The following is a 13,221-nucleotide window of genomic DNA, read 5'->3' as shown; positions in this document are numbered from 1 at the left end:
ATAGCAACCTGTACGGAACAGTCCAGTCCTCCTTCCTGGTCTGACAGTTTCTTCAACCTCATCATACTATAGAGACAAACTGGAATGAAGGAAAGACCTGTTTATCCAGATTTTCTCCTCTTATACCAGGTTGTTAAATCAAATTTAGATTAACTAGCAATATTTTTACTACCAAGAAGATCATTTCTGTGTCACTTCAGGCATTTGGTAAAAACAAGGCCACAGTAGCAATCAGCTTACTGAATTCAACACACATTATTAATTTTGACATAATCAGCTACAGTTCCCATCTATTGATCCTGGGACACTGCAAAATCCATATGAAGTCAGTACTATAAAGTCATGCAAATCATATGATACCATCTGTGACAGAGGGTGAAGTAAAAAAAAAAAAAAGACTTGAATGTGTTGACCAGACTGCATATGGGGCACATGAAAAATTAAGCATATGCTGCACAGGCAGAGATATTTTCGTGATTTTAGCCATTATAAGAAATAGTTTAAGAAAATAAAACTGGTGTTTTTAAGACCTTTGTATCAAAGATAACACGCCCACATGCAGGAAATAAAGGAACAGGCTTCCTGCTAATAAAAACTAAAATTTTATCCAGTGAGCAAAAAGCCCAACGGCCATTAAAATGGTGCAGTCCTTCTACTATCCCACAGGGATATCCAGGTTTAATGGGGATACCTGACCTAATGCACTGTACAGCTATGCCAGGTTCAATAAAGTTGCTTTCTCTTTTCATAAGATGCTGCACTGGCAGAGCCAGGTGAAGGAACCTTACACACAAATCAAGGGCTTCTGAGGACACTGAGATAACCAGAAAGGTGCCATTGCTTTGTCACATCCTGAGAAACTCACTCTGTGTGTGCACTAACATATGTCACAAATGTCCACTCCCTGTGAGACTCTGATAGGCCAAAAACCTGCTATGAAAATATTGGGGTTTATTTGTTGGTGACAAAGGTTTGGTCTAAAGTACTAATCAGCATCTTCATTTCACAGAATCCCAGAATGGATCAGCTTGGAAGGGACCACAGTGGGTCACTGGTCCCACCTCCCTGCTCCAGCAGGGCCAGCCCAGAGCACATGGCACAGGATTGTGTCCAGAGGGGTCTGGAATATCCCCAGGGAGGAGACTCCAGCCCCTCCCTGGGCAGCCTGTTCAGGGCTGGGTCACTGCCCAGCAAAGAAGTTCTTCCTCCTGTCCAGGGGGAACTTCCTGGGCATCAGTTCCTGCCCGTTCCTCCTGTGCCATTGCTGGGCCCCCCGAGCAGAGCCTGCTCCATCCTCTGCCCCCTCCCTGCAGCCCCTGACACACCCTGGGGAGGGCCCCTCTCGGTGTCTGCTCTGGAGGCTGAACAGCCCCAGCTCCCTCAGCCTTTGCTGCTCCCAGAGCTGCTCCATCCCTTGGGCATCTCTGCAGCCTGCGCTGGCCCCGCTGCAGGAGCTCCCTGGCCCTGCTGTGCTGAGGAGCCCGAGCTGGGCCCAGCCCTGCAGATGTGCCTGCCCAGGGCTGGGCAGAGGGGCAGGATCCCCTCCCTGCCCTGCTCCAATGCTCTTCCTGATGCCCCCAGGGCACCATTGCCCTCCTTGTCCCCAGGACACACTGCTGGTCAGGGACAGCTCGTTGTCCACCAGGACCCCCAGGGCCTTTCCCCAGAGCTGCTCTCCAGCAGGTCCCCCCCAGCCTGGGCTGGTGCCTGGGGTTGTTCCTCCCCAGGTGCAGGACCTGCTTTTGCCTTTGTTGAACTTCCAACAGTTCTTCTCTGCCCTTCTCTCCCACCGTCAGGGCCCCTCTAAGGGCTGTCCAGCCCTTGGGGGATCGGCCTCTCCTCCCAGGTTGGTGTCCCTGGTCAGTACTGCATTCATGACGGAAATATTCCACCAGTTACTCATTTGAGGCACCAAATTATGAATAAAAAGGCAAAGCTATGAGAACCATTCACAGGCTGCATATTCAGCCCATCCAAAGCCTGCAGCAGATTTTAGAAAAAAAGCCCTAGAATTCCAGAAGTTTGTTCAACCATTACTTGTAGAAACAATTATTTCAGTTGTGTGGGTCCACTTAATGTAAGTGTGCCTGCAAGAAGCCAGCTAAATCTGTAATTGTTTTTTTGTGCATACAATTACTGTGATGTGGCCCTGAAGAAGCTCCCTAACATACATATAGTTAACAGAATGATAGGAGCAAATATCATGCACCAGAGTTTAAAAATGAGAATCTCATTTTAGAAATCCAAATGCCAATGTGGCCTCATTGTCTCAATGTGACTGCTCAGATACAAAGCAGGTTTATAACTATGATACTCAATTTTAAAAACTGGAACTCATGGTACTATTTAAAATAAAGCAGTAAAACAACCTCGTACTCTCTCAGTATTTCTTGTTTTCATTTGTATTCTGCTCATTTGTGCAGCCCCATTTCATGGTGGCTTTTTTTTCCATGCACATAGCCATGCTAATATCTTCATGGATTTGTTTATAATAACCTTTAAATCCTTGCCCTGTCATTATGCTGCAGAGCTGTTCTGTTGTATGTACACTTCTTACTTCGGTTCATTTCCTACACATTGATTCTTTCACATTTGTCTACGTTAAACACTGAATAGTATTTTCCACTTACTAGTCCAGCCATTTAAAAATATCCAAATCCATCTGAATGAAACTGGTTTCTTTTCCTCTTAGTTATTAGTTACACATTTAATTTTGATAGTGTTAGAAGAACATGGAAGTTGGTCACAGGGAGCTTGGTATTCCCCAGAGAAGTGGTCACAAAATCAATCACTTGCTTAAACACCATCGTTGTCAGTGTAACACTCACAGGATGGTTGTGCTGAAACTGCTGGGACCTCCGTGCTGACTTTAAAGACACCCTGTACTCCGTAAGAAGAGAGACTAAGAGCAATTACTGTGAGGTAACAGCATGAGAGTGCAGAACTTCAGCTGCTCTGCTCTGTGCATGCAGCTCCTGTCCTGGTACAGCAAAGCCAACAGGAGCTTCCTGGCTTGTTCTTTAAAGGAACAAGGAACTGAAATTTTTCAATGTTTGATACTACCTGCAATCATTAAAATATTATTAATTGCACGTTTCCAGCAATAGAAAATTCATAGAGTGGTTTGGTGGGGAGAGACCTTAAAGCCCTCTCCATTCCACCCCCTGCCATGGGCAGGGACACCTTCCACTAGCCCAAGTTGCTCCAAGCCCTCCAAGCTCCAAGTCCAACCTGGCCTTGGACACTCCCAGGGAAGGGGCAGCCACAGCTTCTCTGGGCAACCTAGGCCAGGGCCTCCCCACCCTCACAGCCAAGAATTCCTTCCCCATATCCCACCTAACCCTACTCTGTCAGTGTGAAGCCATTCCCTGTGTCCTGTCAATCCAGTTCCTGATGAACAGTCCCTCTCCAACTTCCCTGTAGCCCCTTCAGACTCTGGAAGGTGCCGTGAGGTCTCCACACAACCTTCTCCTCTCCAGGCTGAACAGCCTCAGCTCTCCCCTCCTGTCTCCATAAGGAAGGTGCTCCAGTCTCTTTATCAACCTTGGTGCGTCCTCTGCACTTGCTCCAGCAGTTCCATGTCCTTCCTGTGTTGGAGCACCAGAACTGAGCCCAGTGCTCCAGGTGGGGCCTCATAAGAGAATCACCTCCCTCAACCTGCTGTTATAAATGTATAAAATAAATTTATAAATAAAATTTAATTTACTTATTTAATATCACTCTGCACATGAACTGAATAATACTGAAATACTGTATCTGTGATATCTGAGCATGATACCATGGTCAAACTGCCTCTCCACCTCCCATAGATCTAATTTGCCAGAAAACAGTCCCCTTCTGCTCTTCCTGGGCCTTCCATGATCCTGGAAACAGTGTGAGTGAAGACTGGTCAGCTCTGGCTGGTTTTTCAAGTAATTGCTGCTATATTTTAGCTGCAACACCTTCAAAAGCCAATGAAGGAGATAGCCTGGATATAACACAGTAACTACAGTTTAAACACCAATCTAAACATCTTCCGTCTATTTTCTCCCAGGCTTCCACTATCAACTGGTTGAATTTTACCTTTCACTGAAAAAGTCACAGTATTTTTATAATCTTTCCTCTCTACTCCCACTTTCAGCAGCATAAATGCAAAGGAAAGGACTGTGACACAAACAAATGGAAGCCATCATAAGATGCTCTGAACAATCTGAATTTCTGTGGTGGGCCCAGTCACTGGCTGCAGATCCAAGACAATTTTTAGTATCCTCTTTAAGTGTGTTACCCTCAGGTTTTCTGGAATATCAGCTCCCATTCAGAACCTTCCCATTTATTGAGAAAAAACACCCACTTTGAAAATGTAACACATGTAAACAAATTGCCTCATCCATAAACATTACATCATATCAAAATTCAAAGTTCTTTGTGTCCATTCCCAACAAAACTTCATTAAAACATTAGCCTGAAAATTGCCAAACTTATTTTAGATCACTCAGTGCTTTTTCTTTCTATTTTACCTCTTCTACCTCAGCTGAGGAACTACAAGTCAGGCTGTTCACTGAGACCATCTTACATCCCATCCTTTATGTTTGAAAGGCAAACCCAAACAAATGCAGCTGTGCTTTTATCCATCTTTAGAGAACTGACTTTTCTCTTTAATCAAGACAAGAATATGTGTAAAAATGGCAATTTTAAGCAATACAGAAACTAATTCTAAGACACTAAAATTTTAATTTGTAAATATTGTCTTTAGGCTGACAGCTTCCATATGAGGTGTAACCCAGCACAGGCTACAGATAAGCCTTTGGAAACAGAGTCAGAATTGCTCCTGGAAGCAGCACCATTTAGCACTGCTACTACAGGAGTTAATTTTGTGCAGCCTATACAATCTATGTCTAATGCAGATCTGAGTGAACAGATTAAAGCATCTTAAAGAAAACCCCTACAAAACTAATAAAAAAAAATCTCCAAAAAGAAATTTAAAAATATTTTTAAAAAACCTTTAAAGATATTAATCCCCTGCTCTCCATAATTATTTCTTAATTTTCTTCTCTTCTCCACCCTTCTTCCTCTATAAATATTCAAGTCAACTGCTCATCTTAAAGAACTGCCAGTTCTAGGTAATATGAGCATTACAAAGTAATGCATTTGCCCTGGACATAGTATAGTGACAAAAATACAACTTTAGGAATACAAATTTAGGAATCACTCATCTTGAAACACTGGCAATCATCATAATGCACCCAGAAGCATTAAGCTATTACAAATTTAGTCACTATGACAAAGATATGGAAAAACAGAAAATAGATAAAGTGAGAGAAACAAAAGCAATGAGGCAAGGCAGGAGGAGCTGGCATTTATCATTTGCATTCTGCTGGCTTTATTTCAGGGGCTTGCCTGCTATGGCACCAGCTTCCCCATTTATAGAAACAAACCAACACCATTTAATACCATTTTTTATCTTGTTTTATTTTCTGCCTGTTCTCCTCTTCCCCTTCAGCTCTCAGGAAACTCTAACAAGCTATCCAGGATCCACCCAGTTGTCGCTGCCCCATCCCTGGAAGTGTCCAAGGCCAGGTTGGACGGGGCTTGGAGCAGCCTGGGCTAGTGGAAGGTGTCCCTGCCCATGGCAGGGGGTGGAACTGGATGGAATTTAAGGTCCCTCCCAACCAAAAGCATTCCATGATCTGTACCATTTGGACCCTTCATGTTTGGGTTGTGAGCTGACCCCTCATCTAGAGCTCCACCACTCTCTATGTGTTGTAGTAATTAATGAGCAAAAGGGGGGTTCAGAGTCTGACAACACAAAGGGAAGAGCCGACTAAATTCCACCCTGTTACTGTAGAACATCATTGCCAAAGCAAGAATCATTTGTATTTTATTTATATTGCCATCCAGAATGTTTACTGGGAACAGAGGTGGGAGGAAGGAATGTTTTGCCAGTGATACAAGAACACAGCAATTTATATTTTACAGCTGATGAATATTCACCCCATCAGGTGATATGACAGTTGGGTGAGTTTTCTTTCAGGGAAAAATAAAATCAAAAGACAATTCTGAAATCGGAAATGTATTCCCCATGAATTGCATTCACCTTGTAATACTCCAGAGAAAGCATCTCATTTGTTCAATTAATCTGACCTTTATCAAGAGCTTGCACAGACAAAACACTCTCATGGAACGAAGCACTTGGAATCAGAGTGGGAAGCACTGGAGATCTGTGCAAAGTGTGCTATAAAAACTGATTTTAAAAGAGATTACTGTACACACTGCAGAGCTGCTGCTGATTTACAGGGATGTACCCAGTTCTTGACCAAACTGTTTCCCACAACCTTCATGCCCAAAAGGAAATGAGGTGCCTTCAAGTGCCAAGGAGAAGTGCTGAGGAAGCTCTCCCTGGGCAGAATGGTCCCCACAGTCACATCTCTCCAGGCACAACACACTTAAGCCTCAGCACCAATTTTTTTCTTCCCACTGGTGAATGACCCAAAACTCTGTCCTGGAACAAAGCCCCACAGCAGAGCCTGGGCTGGGGAACCAGTCTTTGAACTGCCTGCAAAAAACCATGTTCTCTCCAAAACCCCACCTGTGGCTGCAGGGACTAGAACGGCGATATTGGGGTGTTTTTATCCCCTCCTATTAACAATCAAGAGGGAAAAAGTAAGAGCTGAGTGTGAAGGCTGATGGCTTTTACCAGCCAGGGCAGCAGCCCCAACAGAACCCGAGGGTACTGGGTTGAGAGGTGTGAAATAAAAGGAAGTTGAGACTTGGGACACAGAAGGAAGGACAGAAGGATGGAAGGAAGGAAGGATTGCTGGACCATGATGAATTCAGAACTGCCTCAGGCTGAAATTCAGCCTGTGATATGTTCCAAGAGCACACAGATTGCTCTGAGAATAGAGGGACCAGACCTTGGAAAAAGAAAAAGGCTACATTCTGATTTTACTGTAAATGACCCAACCTCATGCTAACACAGAGCACCAGGTTAGTTTTTATTCAACTATTTTCAAGGATTTTTTTTCTTTCCTCTGCCCAGCACCACCACAATGTATTTTGCTCTGGTCTGCTGATGTGCAGAACAGGGACATGCACCCAGCCACCAAAATATTCACCTTCCACTTGAACACCCTCTTTTATTCCAAAAATGCCTTAAAGTCCTAAGTGTGAATTCCATATAACCCCACCCATGTTCAATGGCAAAGAGAAAAAGCTTGAGTTTGATTAGGCTGCTTTCCTTTGGGCCATTTTCTTCAAAGGAGAGTGTATCAGTCTCAGTTATTCTTCACTGGTTTAGGAATATCACTTTCCAGTAGTACACCAGTTTGGAAAATTCTGACTACACAAAGTCTGCTCACATTCACTGAGGTGCTTGCTCTGAAGTAACAGACCTTCCTTTCTCTTGTAGGCTGAAATTATCAATCTGAAAGCCAATTTGAAAAAGTGAAATTGGAAAATGAGTAATTCCAATAGAAATTCAGATCTTTTTTTTTTTTCCTTCATTAATTCTTGGCTGCAGCCTGGGTAACTGATTGCAAAAAGAGAATGCCTGGTAGAGGAGAAGAGATGTATTGGAATCAGGTGTCTGCATCTGGGAGAAAGCTATTAAGCAACAGGTCATGCTGCCTGCTTTTTGTGAGTTTATTGCCTCCCATTCAATCTTACCTTAAATTTACTATACCATAAATTGAGACTACAGGATTCTGCAGGATCAATCCCTAACAGCAAATGTATAAGAGCATGTGCAAATGCTGTCAGTACCAAAGTTGCCAAGTCTTCTTGGCCAGAAAGCCTAAATTGCCTCATAAGTATTGCTATTCCCAGCCAAAAATAAGCATGTATTGCCTTACATTTGCCTTTCTACATTTTTCATAGACATTCACATTTATATCAACACATAATGAGTAGAGGAAACACAAAGACATTTGAACAGAATTTTCTTCAAGCTTGTCAAAAATACTTTTTTCTCCATTTTTTCCCTCACATTAACATTGATTGGAGCTGGGCAAAAATCCTCACATTAATAGCAACAGAAGTAGTACTAGTACATTAGATTTAATTAGCATCTAAACCAAAGTTCCTACACCCTGCAAGCCATTTCCACCCAGGAAACATTTTGTCTGACAACCACATGCAGCCAGTTTGGATGTTGCAGGGGCAGCTCTTCCAGATGAGCAGAAATAAAGGGGAGAGGACACAAATTCAACCCAGAGGGGCAAGGAGCAGGTAAGTAGGTCACACCAAGCCTAACTAGAACAGCGGGGCAAAGATTGCTCTCCTTCCCTGGGAATAAAATCAAAACATTCCTCAAAGATAATTGAAATCATGTTTACTGCATGGATTCATAATTCTGAAATGTAGAGCTGCACAGACACTGCTCAATCCTGGCAACATCATAATAAATCAAAAGACCAGCAACTTGAAAGTCTTTTATGCTTTTTAGAATAACCCAAAGACTTATTCACAGCATTTGTTTCTTTTCTGCTTTCCTTTATTTTTCTGCCTTGTAGGGTGTGTGTTGCCATCTATATTTAACAGCAAATGTAAAAGACAGTCTCATAGATCAGAAAGACTAAAGTTTCTTCTTGTTCCACTGTTCCCCTCAGCTCACTCCAGTACCTCCACCCCCTCCCTGGCTCTTGTTTTTCTCATCTCCATGCTGTTTCCTTTATCCTCCCTTCCTCAGTTCCTGCAGTTCCCTGGTGTTCCTCTTTCTCTCTTCAGCTCCACCTCATCTCGTTCCAGCTCCTGTGTTCTGATCTCCTACTTTCAAGAATACTAGACAAGAACGTACAAAAAAAAAAAAAATCAAAAGTTCTTGGCAAAGCTACTGTTCTCTAAATGACCTGACTGGACATTGTGCTACTTTTATTTTAAGATTTTTTTAGGACAAATCCAAGCAGCTCTCCTTTTTTCTTCTAATGTGAAGATTTCTTTAATCTAAAAAAAGTCCAAGTTACAAGGCATTATTAATCTTTTTTAAGGAATATGGGCATTTGTAGCTCTGCTGATGGAATAAGATTGGCTAATTCAAAATAACCCTTTATATCAGTGATTCATAACATTCCCAGTTGAGCCATGCCCATTAGTCACATCCTTTTTTTTTTATATGGTGTGGAATTACAGAGCTAATTTTGACTCTGGGCCAAAACTAAACAGGCTGATTTTCCCAGGTCACAGGTCAAGCCAGATCTCAGGCAAATAATTCCTTTCAATGTGGTTCTGGTTCCTTTATGCTCTTGGTTTGAATTAGCCTCCCATTCTGGTTCTTGATGGATGATGTCAGAATCACCTCCTTGGCTCCCTTGGAAAGAAAAGAAAACAAAGTATCCCATCATAAAGGATTTCAAATGGATTTAGATCTCCTGAGCATGTTTGCAGGCCTGGTTTGGAAATGGCATCTGTCAGTCAAGGGAATTGGCCACTTCACAGCCAGATGCCCAATTTGTGCAGGCAGTCGTGGGAACTGGGAGTGAACTTGCTTAAAAAAATCTGGTTTAGCTTCTACTGCGCCTAAAAGCACATCTTCCAAAGCACATCTGAGTATAAAGTTTTAATGACACTTTTTCAATGGTGTTTGAAGGTATTTTTTTAAATGGTTGTTTCCAGGGATAAAAAAAAAATTCTGCTCGTTGTCAGTGATTGTCATCACATGAGTATTAACCTCCATAGCCACACTAAATCCTTGTGATCTAAGAAAAACTATATTTTCTATTAATTTTTGGGTACCCCAAATAATGGGCCTCGAGGTGGTCAAAGCAGTATAACAGAAGTTATGCTAAAAAAGAAATCAAACTTTCCACAAACATGGAAGAAAAATCCTAAAAGTCTGTTACAAGATTTTAGAGAGCTTGTGCTAACCCTCATTTATATGGAATTGGGATTGTTCAGCCTGGAGAATAGAAGCTTTGGGGTGACCTGACTGTGGCCTTGCAGGGCCTGAAGGGGCCTGGAAGAAAGATGGAGAGAGACTCTTGACAAGGGCTGGAGTGACAGGACAGGGGGAATGGCTTCCCACGGACAGAGGGCAGGGGTAGATGGGATATTGGGAGGGAATTCTTGGCTGTGAGGGTGAGGAGGCCCTGGCCCAGGTTGCCCAGAGAAGCTGTGGCTGCCCCTGGATCCCTGGAAGTGTCCAAGGCCAGGTTGGACGGGGCTTGGAGCAACCTGGGATGGTGGAATGTGTCTCTGCCCATGGCAGGGTGGAAAAAGATGATCTTTAAAGTCCCTCCTAACTCAAGCCATTCTATGATTCTATGACATCACATCAAATTTTAAAAAGTTATTAAACAGAAATACATATCAAACCATGATTTCAGAATATTTTTCAGCAGGCATTGAATGTTTCTTAGATTCATTGTACAGAATAAGGTTTTGGGCTATTTTTCTTCCCCGTCCTGAAGCTTTTTCCTAGGAGGGGTTGTGGGGAGAAGTCTGTTAAGGATCACATCCAGCTGTAGAACTGGCACCAAGTACTGCAGCTCTTTGTGTGCTGTCAGCTCACTATGACAACTGACAGCTTGGATGAGGATGAACTGTGACATTGTCAGACAAGAAGGACTTGAGTTTGCACAGACTTCTACCACTATTTGAGCCTGATAAGATTAAAACTGTTGTGATTCTGCTTGGATGGGAGCTGCTGTATGAGTGCACTGCACTGTCTGCAGGGCAGGGCTCTGAGCTCCTGGGCACAGGGGCGAAGCAGAGCGGGATGTGCTGTGCTACAGAGGCACTGCTTTTCTAAACCTGAGCTCAGAAGCACTGAAGAGCTGGGGATATTGTGAATGCAATGGTTCTTAATGCCTGGCATTAGAGTTGTGTGCTGTCCAGTGAAATTTCAAAGGAGCCAGGTGAATGGCATAACCAGATAAAGAAAAGCAAGGATAATAGAAAACATATGTAGATCAGGATGGATATTATCTTAAGAGAACACAGCATGAGAACATCTGAGCATAACAAGAGAGGAAAGGTTGCCTGTGCACAGGGCAGAGACCCTCCAGTTTGTGCTGCCTTAGCCAGGAGAGCCAAATTCCACAGGGCCATCAGAATGTGTCTGTCCTGTCCTGGCCATCCTGCAGGAGCAGCTTCACACAGGGCAGCCAATTAATGCCCAGGCTCCATGCCAAGTGTTGACACAGCATGTACATCCCTGTGGCATCTCCTATCAGTCCGACAGCACAGCCAGAGGATAGGAGAGCACAGCCCTGCCTGGGCTTGGCTGCAGCTCTCACTGACACTTCACTGGTCTGTTCTCACAGAATAGGATCCAAACCCTTGGGAAATGACTAGAAGAACCCCAGAAAAGTCAACAAGTCTTTGAATGAATTCACGTTTATACATACTGCAAAATGTAGAGGAAACTTCTTGGGACTGGTAGGATTGGGCTGATTCCTGTTGCTGGAACATGTCACATTCCTTTAGCTACAAGGTCTGATCTTTCCCTTACTTATCTTTTTCAAAATGGAAAGAAATACAGGACTGAAGGGGATTTCCTGAATAGCCAAGTGTAATGTCCTGCCACCCATGGGAACAATAACACAGAAACCTTTTAATTTCCATTTAGTTCTTCAGGATAGGGACTGACCAAGGAACACTCTGCAACTCAAAAATACACACGAATGCAAAAAAAGCCAAAGCTGATTAAAAAAAAAAAAAGAAAAAGATAGGGAGATAAGTAATACAGATGGCCCAGGCTGCCCACTCCAAACACATTGTGACCTATGCCACTTGCTTATTCTCAAATCTCTTGTCTATGTCTTAGTGGTTAATGGCCTGGAACAAAAAATTCTCACATTCAGGCCCAAAGAAAACAAGCAAACCTACAGAGAAAATGAGTAGTTGTGTTTGTAGCTTCTCCTCTGGAACTGCCCTGTCAGATCTGTGGGTTTTCCAGGTTTTCCTGCTGTTAAAGTGACCCCACGTGCAGGGGCCTCATTGGGTCCAGCTCGGTGGGAGCAGCTCTGGGTGCAGGAGGATCAAGGAGACAGGGCTGTTTGGCAGCTTTGGCTCTGACCTGAGACAAACATCCAATCTGATAATACACAGGACTGTCTGAAGCTTCCTTTGGCACTTGGTGAATGATAATTAGATCAGAAGCATCATTGCAGACCTAAGCCACTAAAGCAGGGCATTTGTAACAGGCTGGGTAAATGCCACCTCTCTCCAAAGCCTATGTAAAGAAAGGATGAAAACTGACTGCTCTCAGCATTAGAAATGGTGCTGCTGCTCCGGTGCTGGTAGCTGGAATATATGGATTTGTTCCTAAGTGTCTTATGTTCTTATCCTGCTCCTAATGGTTTATGATGGGAGGGTTTATGTTTGACATGAAGCTGCTCACTCTGACAGGGGCTGTTCTAGATATGACAGTCCCAACTCAGGACCATTCCAGTATAATTTCCCTGTACAACCTACAAAAATCTTTTCTTCCTGCTTATTTATTTATTTATGAGCTCCCAGTATTACATCAGTGCCTAAGAAAACCAGATCTACACTGAATCTACATGGGTAGATTTTTTGCTTGACAAGTGGTCTGGACTTGTTAGAAAAGCACGTGGATTTTTAAGGAATTGAGAAATGGGCTCTGGCAAACTGCATTAAAAGCCACAGTTGTCTCTGTGTTGATTTTTCACTGTTTAGCATGTATTCAGAATACAACCCCAGTCCATGCTCTACAGATGTGATATATGATTACACTGCTGTGACTGAGAAATTATGTATGAAACAAAAACCCCTCAGTAATGCATTGGGAATACAATGCGAGCTCCCCCATGCACTGGGAGCTCCTGTTGTGGTGCTTGGAAATAAGAGAGGAGCCAGGACATTGCAGTAAGGACCCAAACACTGAGTGTTTCAAAAGCCTTTCAGAATATACCAGTGCCCTCTTTAATGTGCACTGTGCTTTGTAAGATAAGGCTAAACCAGCGAGTCATTTAGGATCTTTGTCCAGCCTGGGAAGGTGGAATGCTGAGTGTCTACTCTGATCCCTGAAAAGGGCCAAGAGCTGGTGTCTCTGTGCCAGCAAAACTCCCAGGCCAAGCCCAGCCCCTCTGGCTTGTACCTGTGTTTTTTTGCCAATTTGCACCAGTAATCAAATTAGTGACAATGCTTTACATGCTTCTGTCAGAGACTGAAATGGTTAATGATTTATGCATTCTAAGAGACTTTTTGCAGGCTTTTGACCTGCATGATACCTCTGATGAGCAGTCGGGCCCCTCCCTCCCTCCAGTGCTGAAGGTGTGAAGTACT

Source organism: Lepidothrix coronata, unplaced genomic scaffold, assembly GCF_001604755.1.
Source record: "Lepidothrix coronata isolate B3197 unplaced genomic scaffold, Lepidothrix_coronata-1.0 Scaffold200, whole genome shotgun sequence".
Taxonomy (NCBI): domain Eukaryota; kingdom Metazoa; phylum Chordata; class Aves; order Passeriformes; family Pipridae; genus Lepidothrix; species Lepidothrix coronata.
This window is presented reverse-complemented; position numbering follows the sequence as displayed.